The following is a 16,722-nucleotide window of genomic DNA, read 5'->3' as shown; positions in this document are numbered from 1 at the left end:
AGAAAAGATCTGAAGCAAAAATGACAGAATGTTAATATTTGTTCATTCTGTTGATTTTATACTTTTTAAACTTTTGTGTTTAAAGTTTTTTAAAATTAAAAAAAAAGTAATCTGAGATGTCAGAGGAAAGGTCCGACTTTTCTCAGGGAAGTCAGGAAAGGTTCCAAGAGGAAGTGACAGCTGGGTGTTGAAGGAAGGGTGGGAGTTGGAGGTTTAACTGAGTGTGGGGGAGATGTGGGGTATGAGAGGCCAGGGAATATGTGGGCCGGCTCCTTGCACTTCTTGAATGTTTGTTGAATGACTTGTGTTTGTCAGGCTGCCCCTCCCGTGCTCTCTTCCTCATCCTTGATTCCAGCTCCTCTATTTCTGGGCTGTGTACATGGTAAATAGGGTGCTGGAAAAAAATCAGGTGTCATCTGATGATTTTTTAAATCTAGATAATCCAATGGGGATTGAGGAAGGAATGAGCCAAATATATAAAATTGAATGTTAAAATGAGGAAATAGCCGCTGATACAGAGAAAATAGAAAGAATTCTTAGAAGATACTGAGCTCAGCCACTTGCAAATTCAGTTTAAAACCAGCTGAAAATGATAGTTTTCTGAGAAAATATAAATCATCAGGGCCGGCCCTGTGGCTTGGTGGTTAAGTGCGCGCGCTGCGATGCTGGTGGCCCGGGTTCGGATCCCGGGTGTGCATCGAGGCACCACTTCTCCGTCCATCCTGAGGCCGAGTCCCACATACAGCAACTAGAAGGATGTGCAGCTATGACATACAACTATCTACTGGGGCTTTGGGGGGAAAAAATAAAATAAATAAAATCTTTAAAAAAAAAAAAAAAAAAAAAAAAAAATAAATCATCAGTCTGACTGTAAAAGAACTAGAAAACAACAGAGCAGTAATCGTGGAAGAAACTGAGTTTTCATAAAACTCCACTCTAAAAAAACCAGGTTTAAACAGCTTTTAACTTCTATCAAACCTTGAAGGAAGAGATAATTCCAATATTATTTAAATTGCACCAACTGTACCAGATCATAGAGAAGGAAAGATTCCAAATTATTCTGTGAAGCCAGCACAACACTGACAAAGCACAAAAGAGAGAAAAATTACTAAAAAAAATCTCATTTATGAATATTGATGCACAATTCATAAATTAATAGCAACAAATAGAATCACACAGCATTATGTTTACAAAATGAATACACCACAAGCAAGTGGGGCTATATTCCAGAAATTTAGATTCAATATTAGCAGAACTATTCATATAATTGAACAAACTAATAGTTTAAAGCAGATGGAAAATCAAATAAACAGCTCCGTAAATGCCAAAAATTCCTAAAAGGCATTTCATAAAATTCAACGTACGTCTCTGATTTTAACTCTTATTTAATAGGAATAGGGGGATATTGCTTAACGTGATTTTACGCACGTGCATATACGTGTATGTATGTGTGTACAGACATACATACCTACAAGGAAAAAATGACCATCATGACCTTCATTCTTTCACACTTCTCTGGAAGTACAAGCCAATACAAATTTTGAAAATAGAAGTTGTAAAGGGAGGCCAATTTGTCAATTAAAATTATAGATATAAGATTGACCTCCTGGAGAAAAAAAGAACAAGATAATCCACAAAAAAACTATTAGAAATAATGAAAGAATATACTAAGGTGACTGGTAATAAATATTAAAAACCAAAATGTAGGGCTGGCCCCGTGGCTTAGCAGTTAAGTGTGCACGCTCTGCTACTGGCGGCCCGGGTTCAGATCCCGGGCGTGCACCAACGCACAACTTCTCCGGCCATGCTGAGGCCGCGTCCCACATACAGCAACTAGAAGGATATGCAACTATGACGTACAACTATCTACTGGGGCTTTGGGGGAAAAAGGAAAAAAAACCAAAATGTATAGCTTTTCTATATATAAACTTTAATCTCTTTTAAAATGTAATGGAAGGGAACATTTACAATATCAGTAAAATTGCTGAACATAACTAGACGTGAGTCTCACCAGAGGAGACAAGGACAGGTCTTATTACTGCTGTCCACACCTGGTTCCCAGCACTCAGAACAGGGCCTGACACATAATAGTAGGTATTTGTCGAATGGTGGAACTGGCTCACAGGTCAACGGAACAGAAGGGTGTATCTAGACAGCGGTGATCAGAGTAATCACCAACATATCGTAGTTCCCATGTGCCAGGTACTGTTCTACGCCCCTCACCTGTAGCCCATCCCGTGATCTATCCTGGAGAATATTTACTGTGCACTTGAGAAGATTGTGTACTCTGCTGCAGTTGGGTGGAAGGTTCTTTATATGTCTGTTGGGTCCAATTGGTCTATAGCGTTGAATAGCTTCAAGCTGTCTGTTTCCTTGTTGATCTTCTGTCTGGTTGTTCTACCCGTTATAGAATGTAGTTTATTGAAATCTCCCACTGTTATTGTGTTACTGTTTCTCCCTTCAATTCTGTCAATGTTTGCTTCGTATATTTGGGTGCTCTGCTGTTAGGTGTATATATATTTATAATTGTTATATCTTCCTGGAGAATTGACCTTTTTAACATTAGATAATGTGCTTCTTTGTCTCTTGTGGCAGTTTTTGGCTTATGTATTGTCTGAAATAAGTATGGCGATCCCTGCTCCCTTTTGCTTACCATTTGCATGGAAAATCTTTTTCCATCCTTTCCCTGCAGCCTATGTGCGTCTTTACAGCTGAGTCTCTTGTAGACAGCACATAGTCACATCTTTCTACACCCTTTACCTGAAATAACTCATTTAATCCTCACGGTAACCCTATCAGATGGTGCCATTGTTATCCCCATTTTTAGATGAGGAAACTGAGGCACAGGAAGTTTAGGTAACTTCTAGACCTGAGGAAGCTGGGATTTGAATCAGCGTTTGACTCAGAGTGCATGCTCTTTGCATCCATCCTACTATCTAGTTAAATTGAGATTTTGAATCTAGAGGGAGGGCAGTGGTGAGGGAAGGAAATCGATTATTCAGACATGACTTTGGGACAACTATCTAGGCCTTTGGGGAAAAAATAAAGCTGGGCCATATCACACTCCTTCCACCAAAATAAATTCCTAGAAGAAAAGATTAAAAAGAAGGAAAGATAAAAAAGAAGTAAATATTAAAAAGAAAGAAAGAAAACTCTAACAGTACCAGTGAAAAACACAGGCAAGTATTTTTAGGATCCTCTAGTAGGAAATACTTTTTTTTTTTTTAAGAAGATGGCCTGGCCTGAAACCGTCCTCTCTTTTCTTTTCTTTTTTTTTTTTGGTGAGGAAGATCAGCCCTGAGCTAACATCCATGCTAATCCTCCTCTTTTTGCTGAGGAAGACCAGCTCTGAGCTAACATCTATTGCCAGTCCTCCTCCTTTTGTTTTTTGTTTCTCCAAAGCCCCAGTAGATAGTTTTATGTCACAGCTGCACATCCTTCTAGTTGCTGTATGTGGGACGTGGCCTCAGCATGCCCGGAGAAGCAGTGCATCGGTGCGCGCCCGGGATCCGAACCCAGGCCGCCAGTAGCGGAGCGTGCGCACTTAACCGCTAAGCCACGGGGCTGGCCCAGGAAATACTTTTGACTACAGAAAAATCTGAAATTCCTGTAAGCAAAAGATGCCATAAAAAAAGTAAAAAAGAGACAAATGAGAATTTGCAATACACGTGACAAAAAGTTAACTGCCTTCACTTAGAAAAACCTCTTAAAAATCAATAAGATAGAAAAGACATAAACAGGTCACAGAAAAACAAATAAAAGGCCAATCAATCAATAAACATGAAAATAATGTCTGCCCTTTCTGGTAATTAGAGAATTACACAAGATATCATTTTTCAACTCTCATTTGGGCAAAGTTTAGAAATTTGATAATGCACAGTGTTGTCAAGGGTGGAGGGCACCAGGCACTCGTATCCGCGGCTGGGCAGTGCAAACTGGTTCATCCTCTTCAGAGGACAATTTTGCACTATCAGAATTCAGATCCAGATCCAGATCCACCTAACCTTCGACTCCTTACCCCTAGGGACTTCTCCTACAGCGAACCTCACACACACGCACGAAGATATATAACCAGAGATGTTCATTGCTGCTTTGTTTGTGCAGCAAAAATGTAGAAACAACCTAACCATCCATCAACAAGGATACAGTCACATAAATTATAGTGCATTTTTCAGTGGAACACTAACTATGAGCTGCTACAAGAATAAAGGATTGTGTTGGTATGTGTAGATGTGTGATGTATATTAACTAATAAAACAAAGAGTATCAGGAATATGTTCCTGATTGGGTTTAAAATAAAGATGCAGGCATAGATATATATTTGTCAATATTTATGGAAAAATTCTTGGAGGACACAAACAGGAAACTTGACAGTGTTCATGTCTGGGAGCGGAACAGAGGTCTGGGATAGCAGGGAGAATTTTCATTGTGTATTATTTTGAATGATTTGATTTTTTTTCCCCATAAGTACGTTATTTTCAGAATTCAAAAAGAATATTTAAGAAGAAACCAATTATAAAGGGAGAATACTATTTAAAATGCCTCACCCTGAAGTTTCTTTTTAAATTCGTTTCTCAGTGGGTCCACCTCTTCTTACGTTCATAATTTTACATCTGCAAGGGCCCAAGAGATCGTCTCCAATCTTTGTTTTGTCCATGAGGAAAATGAGACCTAGAGAGGTTTCAGCAAGCTTCCTGGGGTCCCCTGGCCAGTCTGTCTGCAGAAACTGGGCTCCTATGATGCTGCTTTCAGGAAAGGGACCGATGACCCCTCTATGCATGATCAAAGCTTCATCCTTGGACTTCTTGGCCCTTCCCAGCCCGTAGTCCAGCGAGTCTTATTTCCTGTGCACCCACGTGGGGAACCAGTTAAAATGCAGATTCCCTGGCACCTTCCTGGAGATTCTGATTCAGTTGGCTAGGGTAGGGCCCTTAAACCTGCATTTTAGCAAGCCCTCCTCCCCCCCGAGATGAGTCTGAAGTCCTACCTGAAGTCACCTGATGGTTATGGCCATCTCTGATCTTCCCAGCTCAGCCCTGCTGACAGCATCTGTGTATCTAGGCTGAAGCCCCCCACCCCCGTGAGGAAAGTGAGGTGCTCCGGCTCACCAGGGGGAAGAGGCAGAGCAGACCTAGGTGCTTGGACTCCCAGTGCAGTGTTCTGTCTACGATCTCCCTCCCCTGGGGCCCCTGCTCTGCTGACATGAAGGGTGGCTCCCGGGTTGAGCCACTCCAGGGGTGGGCAGCTGGATGTGGAGGTGGAGGGCAGACTGGGGGTCACGGCTGCATCTGGGGTGCCCCTCCCCGCATCAGAGCTCCCGAGGCCTTGTGGGAAGATGCTGACAAGCGTGTTGGACGTAGGAGGGGCCTGGCCTGCTTGGGCTGGGGGAGGAGCCACGGGGAGGCTAGGGGAGGACTGGAATCCACGCCCACCTGCACTGAGAGTGCTTCCTTGTCTGTGCCACAGAGCCTTGGAGGAGCCACCTTCGTGGTCAGGAATCGAGTGGGAACTCGGCTGGGCCACCCAGAAGCACCTGAGGACTGATCAAGAGGAGGGAGGGCCCCTGACGGCCCATCTGCCTGACCCCAAACCCCAGCCCAGGTGGGTGCTCGCTCTTGCCATCATCCACCCAGCAGGGCTAAGCCCCTAGCACCAGCTCCTCCCTCAAGCCTAGGAAACGTGGCCACACCACTGCCCTTGGCCTGTGCTCCTCCCTGACCCCTCCTAAACCCACGACCTGACAGGAGGGGGCAGGAAGGGCCCAGTCCCCTCTCCAAAGGGCACTGTCCCAGGTGACCCTGGCTCCTGAGGCCTGGGAAGCGGGCTGAATACTCTCTGGCTCTGGTTAGGATGCCCCTCCCCACAGAAATACCGCAGGCTGGGCTGCCAGCTGGGCTCCTGAGTAGCTCTTGCCAGCTGACCCCGGTTTGGGACAGGCCTGGGACCCAGCCAGACACGGCTCTTCCAAGAGTCCCCTGCCTCTCGACACTTCTTCCTCGGGAAAGGATCACGACAGATGGTGTCTTCATAGACTCTCAGAGCTGGAAGGGACCTTAGTAAGATAGCCCACCCTCAATCTCTTTTTACTTCTCCAGCATTGCTTATATCAATAGTGTTTCAAATCTTGTGGCTGAGCATCTCGGAGGAATCAGGTGTAATCTCGTCAGTGCAGCACGGAAGCCCCTGGGTCTCAGGCAGCCCTTCCTGGGTTCAGCTGCCTCCTCGGATTTGTTGGGGAACTGGCTGCTCCTGTGCGTGGAAAAACGAGAGAGCAGTGCCAGGCAGTGGTAGCAGAGCCAGCTGTGTAAGGAGGGCCTCCACCTGCCTCTGCCCCGGCTCCTATCCTCTCCTTCCACCTACCCGGTGGCTCCTAGCAGCTCATCCCCTTTGTGAAAGGGACACCTGCGGTGATCAGACGGCCAAAGCTAGAGGGTGTTAAAGCCGGGTTAGCATCTAAGTGAGGCTTTCCTCCCTATTTAGGTAAGTAAATACGTTATTAAATAAAATCAAGAAAGGGTCGGATAGTCGAGGGCAGCTATAACTGTGATAAGATTTCTCTATTTGAGAGTGTCTCTAAAATCTCTTTTCCGTGAAAAGAGTTATCCTGTATGGGCTGTGGGCCAGGAACATGGCGATTGTTGCTAATGTCCGTAAAAGTCGTCTTAGATGTGGTTCTTTTCTGTGCAGATCAGAGTGCTTGATGTTCACATCTCCCTTACATTTCCTGGTCCAGCCTTGTGAGAGCCCTCCGGGGCCAGACGTCTTAGCCACAGGCAGTATTTCACTTCTGTCCCTCCGGCCATGCCCACTGCCCCAGCTGTGCGGACTCTTGTTCCTCCAGTATGATTACTGTGAGAGGCAGCATCGAATAGTGGTAAAGAACTCAGGCTCGAGAGTTGAGCTCAGATAAGTTCAATTCCCAGTTCCACTGCCTACTAGCCTTGTAATCTCTATGTACATCAGTCTTTTCGTCTGTAAAACGGGATAACAACAGTACCCTAGGGTTACAGATCGAAGTTAATAACCATAAAGCACTGGAAACATCTAGCACTCAGGAAGTGCTTAACGCACATTAGCTCTGATCATTATAAAAGCCTGTTCTCCCCCAGCCACACTCTGCTGCCTGACTCACCTCCCTAAAGCACAGTGCCGTCATCTCACTACCCTGCTCTAAAGTCGTCCATGGCTCCCTGTTTTCTATTTAGTGATTATGCTCCAACCTGCTCTTAAAGAGCCTCAAAGACAGAAACTCGATCGTTTTCCTTCCATGTAACCAGGAATTTGTAATGTTTGCTGAGAGAGAGGGCTTCCATCTTCCAGGTGGTTGAACTACCTGGAACTACCTGTCCTAAGGAACAGAGGTGCAGGTGCCTACAGCCCCATAGCTGGGGTTTGCTCCGAGCTCCTCTGCCTCCCCAGCCGCGGCCCAGCCCTGAGCAGCCGTGGATGTGGGGCTGGCCCTGCCCACAGGGGTAGGTGTGGTTTCCCTGGGTTCGGCTGGGGATCAGATGCAGGGAGCCCTATTTTTAACTCCGGGCCTCATGGTGCACATCAGAGGGAGGAGGGGACGCCAGGCCACAGGCCAGAGCAGGCAGTGACCACAGTGATAATTCGCACTCTCCAAGGAGTTCAGGCCGGGCGGCAGACATGACATCGTTGTCCTCATTCGTCACTGGGAGGTGGCCGAAAGCTCTGCTCCCGTAGCTCAGGTGGGAAACCCAAGGCCAGCAGAGACCACCTGTGATCTGGCGCCTTGGACAGAGAACTCAGCTGGCTCCACTCCCCGCATCTCAGCTGCTTCTCTGGCAGAAGGGAGGCCGTGTGCCGTGGAGGAATGGGCACTGGGCTGGAGTAGGACAGACCCGTGTTCAAAACCAGGCTCCTCACCTGGCAGGGGAGGCCTTGGCCATGTCAGTTAGCTTCTCTGAGCCTCTATTTTTCCACCTATAAAACGGGAGGATAATACCCAGTGCACGGGGTTGATGGGAGGCCAGAATGGAGGGAAATGTGCAGAGTCCTGTGCGTGCCCGTGCGGTGGCCCTGGGTAGCTTGCAGTTAGCCTGATCAGTCCGTCAACACCGTTCTTCCAGGCCGCCGGGCGGAGAGGCCTCAGGCCTGCGCGCCTCTTGCTCTGCCTCGCTTCGCCTCCACTCCAAGACGAAGGAAAGGGTGGTGTTTCTGGCAGGGGAGGGGAGGAGGAGCAGCCCGAGTCTTCCCAGACTCCTGGCAGGGGTGAGGGGCGCCGCAGGGGAGAAGCAGAGTTCTGTCTGCTTTTCTCAGACAGTTTGCCACTCGGCTGCTGCCAAGCTAGGAAGCCAGGAGCGAAGTGACAGGGAGGGAACAGACCAGACACGCTGGCTCATGCAGAGCGGTATTTTTCTCTTGATTCATTCAACAAATGAACGAATTTGTTGGGATTCCAGGCACTCTGCTAGGCCCTGGAACATTCAGCAGCAAGTAAGACAGACGTGGACCCTGCCTTCATGGAGCCTTCATTCTAATGGGGTGGGGGCAGACGGTAAACAGCATATACTGTGGATGAAGGATGTAAGAAGGCGATCAACGCGATGGAAAAACAGAGAAGGAAAGGAGGATCAGGAGTGTCAGGGGAGTTGCTTTATTAAATAGGGTCATCAGGACAGGCCTCGCCGAAAAGGTGACATTTGAGACGCCAATTGCCTGCTCCCCTTGGGAACTCCTGAGAAGCCCATGCGCTCAGAATCAGGGCCAGGTGCCTTTCATGAGATCCTAGCATAGGAGCAAAATCTAGGAGCCCCTCTAGTCCCAGCCCAGATAATGTCATGCTCTTCCTCTGAAACCTTCAATAGCTCCCTACTGCCTATACAATTAAATACAAATCATTCAGCCTGAGATTCTGGACCTTGTGGTCTGGCCCCAACCTGCCTGTTATCTTACCAGATCCTTCTCACTCCACCTTGGCAGCCAAGCCAGACTACGTGCCATTTCTGGACTAGTCTTCTATCTGCTTCCCACCTCTACTCGTTTGTCCCCTCTGCCCAAACTGCCCCTGTCCCCAATTGGTTTCTGTTGGCCTAGAAATCCCACCTGCCACCTCCCTGAAGCCTTCCCTAGCCTCTTGGGGCTGTGGTCTCTGAGCCACATCACTCTGGCTTGTTCCTCTCTCCTTGCGTGGCCCTTCTTCTGCCCTGGGCATAGGCACTGGTCTGTCTGATCTCTCCACCTGCTGGAAGGGCCCTGGGCAGAGCCTGCGGCTCTTCATCTCCGGCAGGTGTCAGGCTCAGTAAACATTGGCTGAGTTGAGTGTGCCCAAGCACAAAGTCCCCCAGCCACACTGGGACAAGCCAGCAGGGAGCCTCTGGCCCACTCAGACAAAGAAGGCAGAAGTGGGAGGTCAGCAGGAAAGGAGAGAGAGAACTCAAACATAGGTGAGACTCAATGGAGGAGCTAGTGAAGGAAGGGAGAGAGAAATCCCCACCATATTTTTTCCAGAGAGACAGACTGTCGGAGCCATAAGGATGGGTCTCTCTTCTTCCCCAGAAATAGCCACTGTTTCCTTCAGCATTCCAGGCCCATGCTTCCTTGTCTCTAACTAGAATACCTCTTGCTGCAGCTGGAGCTCATTTCCTCTGGTTCCATCCTCTGGATTTGGGTCACTGTTTGAGTCCTCATTCAGCACTGATCAGAGTGGCTTTCCTGACCCCCCCCCCCCAAGAAGCAGGAGCGAGGTCATCATGAGGCTGACCCCTGGCCTGGGGGCTTGTTGAGGGAGCCAGCGACCCCTAGAGCCACACAGAGACTGCCTGAGGGCCAAAGGGTGGGGGTCACCATACGTCCTGGAGGTTGTACCCGTCGTCCTCAGCCTCTCTTCAGGGCTACCCTTCCTCAGAAGCAAATCTGTAAATAGAGGGTCCCCACCACAGTAGCACTGTGACTCTCAGGCTCCTCGTGTTCCAGGCCCTCTCTGCCCCCAGGCCCTGTGAAGCCATGTGAGCCAGACCTGCAGCCTCTGCCATCTGGCTTCCACCCATCGCTGGAGCAGCTGCAACTCACAGAGCCCCCTCCCTCCACCTCTCTCCAGCTCCTGCCTTCGAGGCAGCCTGTGTGGCTCCTGCCCTATTTAGACAGATGGGGCCAGAGCCTCGTGTCCCTCCCATTTTTGCTGCCCCAGGGGTGGTGCGTTTCCATCTGGGGGACCCGAACTCTCCCAGATGTAAGCCCTAACACAGTCTGAGCCCACCTCCCTCTCCGCATCCATGCATGGTGGTCTCCTCCTGGAGTGTCCTGCCCCTGGCCTCCACATGGCAGCTCCTTTTAGGTCAGAAGCCCCATATGTGCTGGAGGCTGGGAATGTGGCTGCTGAAAGCAGACTGTTGGGCTCAGATCTCCCTTCAGTGACAATAGTTCCCATCTTGGGGTTGTGAGGGTTAAGAGAGCTCCTGCTTGCAGTCTTAGCACAGCACCTGGCAGTAAGCCCTCAGTTAATGTGATGACTGCTAGCCATCCTTTAAGAGTTCCTTGACTACCACCTCCTCCAGGCAGCCTTCTGGATTGCCCGGGGCTCAGTCAGGTGCTCCTCCTCTGTGCTCCCAGCACACCTTCACCAGGGCTCCGGAGTGCACTTATGCGGTCTTGTCATGGTTTCTTGGGGGGTCTGTGTACCCATGAGAATCTTCTGCCTGGACTATAAGCACCTTGAGTGCAGGGAACAGAGTCTGGTGCATTATCTTGCTGAATAAATGATTTTGTGAGTGACAGGTGGGCAGCTGGGAGAGACAGACTGAGACAAGAGGATTGAGCCTGCCTGGCTGATTCTTCTAGAGCCTGTTCTAAAAAACCAGAGTGCCCACACCGTGGCCTGGGAGCGGGGGAGGAGGCTGAAGAGGACTCCCCATCCCATTATATGGTCTAATACAGTGCTTCTCGAAGCAAGGTCCCCGGCCAGCAGTGTCAGCATCTCCCAGGAACTTGTTAGAGTTGCAGATTCTCAGGCTCCACCCAGACCTCCTGCCTCAGAAATTCGGTGGGGGGGTAGGTGGCAGTGGGGGGCGCGGCGGGGTGGGCCCAGCCATCTGTGGTATAACCAGCCCTCCAGGTGATGCCAGTGCACCGGAGTTTGAGAACCTCTAGTGTCTAAAGCTCTAGTGTCTAAAGTTACTCAGGGTCATAGGAGGCAGAGGCTCTCTCGGGAGTCTCTGCTCTGCTGAAAGCTTCCAACGGCTGTCAGGCTGGGCCCCGGGGTCGGGCTCCTGCTGGACCCACGCTCCTGAGCTTGAGACCCTTTTGCTGACAGGGCAGATGCATGGGGGACACTCTCCCTGCAGACCTCCCTTTTCCAGGTGGCCCTAGACCAGAGGGGCTGCTGCTCCAACCTGGCCTTGATGCTAGTCCGTCCCCACTGTCATTGACCAGCGTCCCCTCGAGGCCAACCCCTGAGCCGGGCCCCAGGGTGGACATCTGGAGTGTTAGGGCTGAGAGAGACCCTAGAGATCATTGGCTGTATACACATATGCTCACACAGACAGCAAAACACACAAATATGCCCACACACAAATGCATAGACTTACATAACACAACATGCATACAGATGAACGCATAAACATGCACGCACCCAGAACACACACAGGCACCCCAAACCCAAATTATGGTCACAAACACATTCTCAAGCACACCCAAATACCACCCAAAACATACACAGATACACACACACAACACATGGTACACACACCCCAAAATACACAAACACAAATGCATAGACCCATTGTATTAGTTTCCTAGGGCAGCTGTAACAAATTACCATAAACTGGGTGGCTTAAAACAACAGACATTTATTCTCTGGTAGTTCTGGAGGCTAGAAGTCTGAAATCACGCTGCTGGCAGGGCCCTGCTCCCTCTGCAGGCTCTAGGGGAGAATCCTTGCCTCTTCCAGCTTCTGGTGGTCGCGGGCAACCCTCGGCCTTCCTTGCTTTGTGCTGCATCACTCCAGTCTCTGCCTCTGTCTTCACATGGCCTTCTTCCCTGTGTGTCTCCATGTAGCCTTCTCATCAGGACACCCATCATTGGCTTTAGCGCCCATCCTAATCTAGGATGACTTCATTTTAACTAATTATGTCTGCAGAGACCCTATTTCTAAATAAGGTCAGATTCTGTGGTTCCAGGTGGACATGAATTTTGGAGGGACTCTATTCAACCCAGGACATCCACACATCCCAAAACGCATAGGGACAGAGACAGACAGACAGACAGACAGAGAGACAGACACACGTGCCCCCGGCAGACGAGAACTCTGAGATCCTGAGGGGAGCAGAGGCCTCGAGGTCTGAGCGCCTGTTCCTCCTCTCTGCCCAGCACGAAGTGGGTCACACCCTGCTGTAGTATTTATCAGCCGGCGCGGCTTCGCATCTCGGCTTTGCTGTTTTTGTTTGGTTTGGTTAGGTATGCACAGAGCACAAAATTCAAAAAAAAGAGCATACAATGAAAATAAGTCTTGCTCACCCTGCCTCAGCCTCCACCCAGTTCCCCTCCCAGAAGGCCGCCACCGTCAAGAGTGTCTTGGGTCTCCTTCCTGAGAAAATCCAGACGCAGGCAGGGGCACAGGAGGGGCATTCTCCGTGTGCTGTCTGCAGCTTGCTGTCTTCACTGAAGGGAGCATCCGTTCCTCTTCATTCTGGTTGTCTGCTTTCCCGTTGTTCGGGTCTCTCCCACCTGACCCAGCGCTCACTGAGGGCAGATCTGCCTGCTGTTATCTTTCCTCCCCACTTCCTAGTCCATTGCCCACACAGAGCAGGTGTTCAGTTAAGGCTGGTTCTATCTACACATCAAGGAATCATCAACAGCTGGTTGGGTCTGCACAGGCTGGGGCTCAGCCTCCCGGCTGCAGAGCCTCAGGTCTCCTGTCTCCCCCAGTGTGTGGCCCTGTCCACCAGAGCCCAGCCTGGCGGCAGAAGGAGCTGGGGTGGAATGGCACCCAGTAGCATCCTGCCTGTTTGCTCCTGCTGCTGGGCACCTTCATCCCGGCTCTAACTGGGCTGACTGGGATGGATTGGGGCCTCTGCCGAGGCTACATTTCGCCTCCCCTCTCAGTCCACTCGGGACTCCTGCAGAGGAATCCGTCAGGAAGGAGGCTGGGGAGAGAACACTGCTGCCGGCATCTTAGCCCAGGGGCGGGCAGGGAGGGGACCTGCGGATGACGAGCCCTTTGCCCAGTCTGCTAGCTGAAGGTTTAGTCTGGACTCGTTACCACGGAGACGGAATTACGGCAATAACTCAGGGTGGAAGTGAAGCCTGTGGCTTCACCCGGTTGTGGTGGGAATGTATTTGCTCCACAACCTTCAGATATGAGATGTGCCACATTTTTTTTTTCTAAATCAAGATGGAAATGGATGCCTCCGTCCAAGATTTCACCATGCCCTCAATCTACTGATTGAGCAGAGCCCCAGGAGGGGGAGGGAGGTGGGCAGGGGCCGCCCAGCCCTGAGATTGGAAGCCAGGGAAATGTCAGCCAGCAGCAGCCTGTGCTCATCTGTGGAAGGAGGCGCTTCGGTTAGAGGATTCGTAAGAGCCCCCCCCACAGCCTAAACACTCTAGGTCTGAGTTCACAGGGGCCAAATGAGCCCCACTGCCAGTCATTCGTTTCTTCAACAAATATTTGTAAAGCACTAAACTCTACCCAGCACAGCAGAGAAAATAATGAGCAAACACAGCCATGGGCTCTGTCATCAAGGAGCTTTCCGTCCACTGGGGGAGTGAGCCATTTGCTGTGTCATCCTGTAAATAAACATCGAATGTACCAGACACTAACAAAGAAAATAATACTTAACTGTGTCAGGCCATTGCTATGTGCTAGGCACTGTTCTAAGTGTGTCATGTGAACTGGTCATGTAATCCTCACACCCACCCAGTAAGGCAGATGCTACAACATCTCCATTTCACAGATAAGGAAACTGAGGCACAGGGAGGTTAAGACATGGAGCTGGTAAAGAGCAGAGGCAGGATTTGGACCCAAAGTGTCTAGCTCTCCCTAGGGACCCACACCTAACTGCCACACTATGTCTGTCTCCCAAGATGCTCTGAGCCATGGAATGTGAGGCATGGAATGTGGGGGCTTGCCCTGGCCTGGAGTTCTTCCCTAAGGAAGCAGAAACTGAGCTTAGGTTAACTAGTGGGAGAATGAGTTAACTAGTGAGAGGGGGAACATTCCAGGTAGAAGGACTAGCATATGCAAAGGCCCTGTGGGAAGAGGGAAGGTGGCATGCTCCAGGCACCAAGGGAAAGATGAGGGAGGCCAGGGGGTGAAAATGAGGGGAGATTTGGGTGAAATGAAGCTAGAGCAAACGGCAGGCCTTGTTGGCCAAGTGAAGGAGGGCTACAGAAAGCCTTCCAGCTGATTCCACCACAACCCACAGACTCTTAGCCAAGGCCTTTCTCACTCTCCTTCTACAATGAGGTTGGTAAGGGCAGAGACACATCTCATTCTCCTTAGCACTCACTACCCTGTGGAGAACACAGGGTAGAATAAGTGAGGATTAGGGGAGGAGGAGATTGCTGCGACCTGGGGTGCTCTGAGAAGGCTGCCTGGAGGAAGCAGAGTTGAGCTGGGGAAGATCACAGGCCTTTCCACAAAGGAGAGAAATGGAGGGAGCAGAGAAAGCTAAGGTCTTTGAGGGGACCTCAGCTGGAGCTGAGGCTTCTGGTAGGGAGATGGGGGAGGTAAGACTGGGGGAGGGGTCCCTGGGGCCAAGAGGCCTCCCCCTGGAGCAGACCAGGAGCCAAGAGCTCAGCTGTCAAAAGGAGCAGGGAGCCAGGCAAAAGCTCAGGCCTTGGCTTCAGACCCCCACCTCACCTACCTTACCACTGCTAGCTGTGTGACCCTGGGCAGGCTCCTCACCTCTCTGGGCCTCAGCATTCTCATTTGTAAAATGGGGACAGTCATCACCCCTGTCCTGACAGGGCTGTTGGGGGTCAGGTGAGATGATGCCTGTAAACACACTTCATGACCTGGAAGAAAGTGCACACCAGGGTCCCCGTCAGGCACCTCAGAGACAGTCCAGAGGCCAGGCCCATTTCAGGGCCCCCACCCCCACCCCAGGAAGCTGCTGTTTCTCTTTTGTTTCTTCCCCATAGGAGTCCAGGTTTAGACCACCCTCCAAATTGCCTATAGGGGCCTCAGCAGCCACTATCTTCCACTGATTGATTAGGGGTCTGGGGGGGGGGTGCTGAGCAGGTGGCACGGCAGGCTGGCCCCTGCTTGTGCAAGCGAGAGCTGTGCTGAGGGTGGGCCACCAGGCCCCTCCCTGGTCTTCCTGCACCTGGCCCAGCTAGACCCTGTGGGGGAGGGGGAGGAGGTGGCGTCAGATTCAGGCCTTGGATCTTCTTTCTGAGCATTAGCCTGCACAGAGACCACCGGGCCCTCCACTGCCTCCCCCCCCTCCATCGACAAGCGTGAGTGGGAGCTGGTCAGAATGAGGGCTCTTGAGGAGGGCAGGAGAAGGATTGATGTAGAGGAGGAAGGGAAGCTGATTGTATGTATGCCTAGAAAGATCAGGCCTTCCTTTCGAAATATGACTTTTTCTAATTATAAACACGAATACATGCTCTTATTACATAGTTTTTCAAATTGAGAAAAAATTTTAAAAGACCCCTGACAGAACATGGTCCCACCACCCAGAGATAATTGATCTTTTTTTCTATAGGTATAATTTTGTTTTTTTATTCTTTCTTTCTTTCCCTTTTTTTTTTTTTAGAATTGAGATCATCTAGTTTAGCATCATTGTATCTTGCTGTTTTTACTATTTTGTCTTTTAGTGCAAACAGGAGTCGCTCCCCCTCCTCCCGGTATCTCCCTGAGTCACTGTCTGGCTCCCAGGGGCCTGGGCGTCGATGACGTCCCCACAGCTGCCTCTTGCTCCTGCCTCCAGCCCCATTTGAGCACTGTTATGGCTGCTCACTGACTCAGGGCCATGGCAGAAAGGCTTGGGCCCCTGGGTGGGGGTCAGGGTCTGGAGGGCATAGGAAGGAACTTTCCTAGTGAGGAGAGGGGTCCCAGAGCTGAGATGGGTGGGGGGATGCCGGCCACCAGCTTCCAGCCTGGGCGCAGATGGCTACCTTCTCCCCTTGCTGCTCTCCAGCTCCCCCTGCCACCTGCAGCCTTGCTTCCCCTTAGCAGAGAGTCCCTTAGATGTAGTACAGATCCGGGAGGGGAGCCTGTCTTCCTGTACCCCAGAAATACAGCCCTCCTGGAATGGGCAAAGCAGCTCTCTCGCCGGTTCTGCCTTCAAAGGCTGTATGATGTAGGGAAGCCAGACACTTAGATTCCAGTCCTGCCTCTGCTCTCTCCAGTTGTGTGACGTTAGCCCAGTTACTTAACCTCTTTGAACCTCAGTTTCTCTACCTGTAGAATGGGGATACTGATACCTACCTTTTAGGCTGCTACCTCTAGCTTACTTGTGAGGCATAAATGATGGTCACTGGAACAAGCATAAGAAGACACCCGGTACCATGCCTGGCCCATCACAAATGTCCACATCTTCTTCCCCTTTTTCCTCCTGAGGCCTTCTCAGGGTCTGTGCCCACTTGGGCCTGGAGTGCATTCCCAGAATTCTCTGTCAGCATTTACTTTTCTCCATTTAGCTTCTGTCTTCAGCCTGGGGGCTTCATTCCTGTTTGCTGGGTTTGCTGTTCTCTGCCTTGGGGGTGACATATAGCAGAGTGATTAGGAGGGGGCTGGGGAGTCGGATGTGGGGC

The 16,722-nt window shown here is 50.4% G+C and overlaps 1 protein-coding gene across 6 annotated transcripts in view; it reads left to right on the top strand.

Annotated features, from left to right (window-relative positions):
- Positions 1-16,722, top strand: part of TMEM63C (transmembrane protein 63C) — a 110,013-nt gene that overhangs the window by 47,167 nt on the left and 46,124 nt on the right. For all 6 annotated transcript variants that reach the window (XM_087448143.1, XM_087448144.1, XM_087448145.1 and 3 more), the window contains exon 3: positions 5,467-5,601. The gene's annotated coding sequence lies outside the window, so the exon portion shown is untranslated. The remainder of the gene's footprint in view (positions 1-5,466; positions 5,602-16,722) is intronic.

The sequence above is a fragment of the Ceratotherium simum genome, chromosome 24 (assembly GCF_057802395.1).
Source record: "Ceratotherium simum simum isolate JZ-2026a chromosome 24, ASM5780239v1, whole genome shotgun sequence".
Taxonomy (NCBI): domain Eukaryota; kingdom Metazoa; phylum Chordata; class Mammalia; order Perissodactyla; family Rhinocerotidae; genus Ceratotherium; species Ceratotherium simum.
The sequence above is the reverse complement of the archived record's forward strand: the minus strand, read 5'-3'. Positions and strand labels throughout refer to the sequence as shown.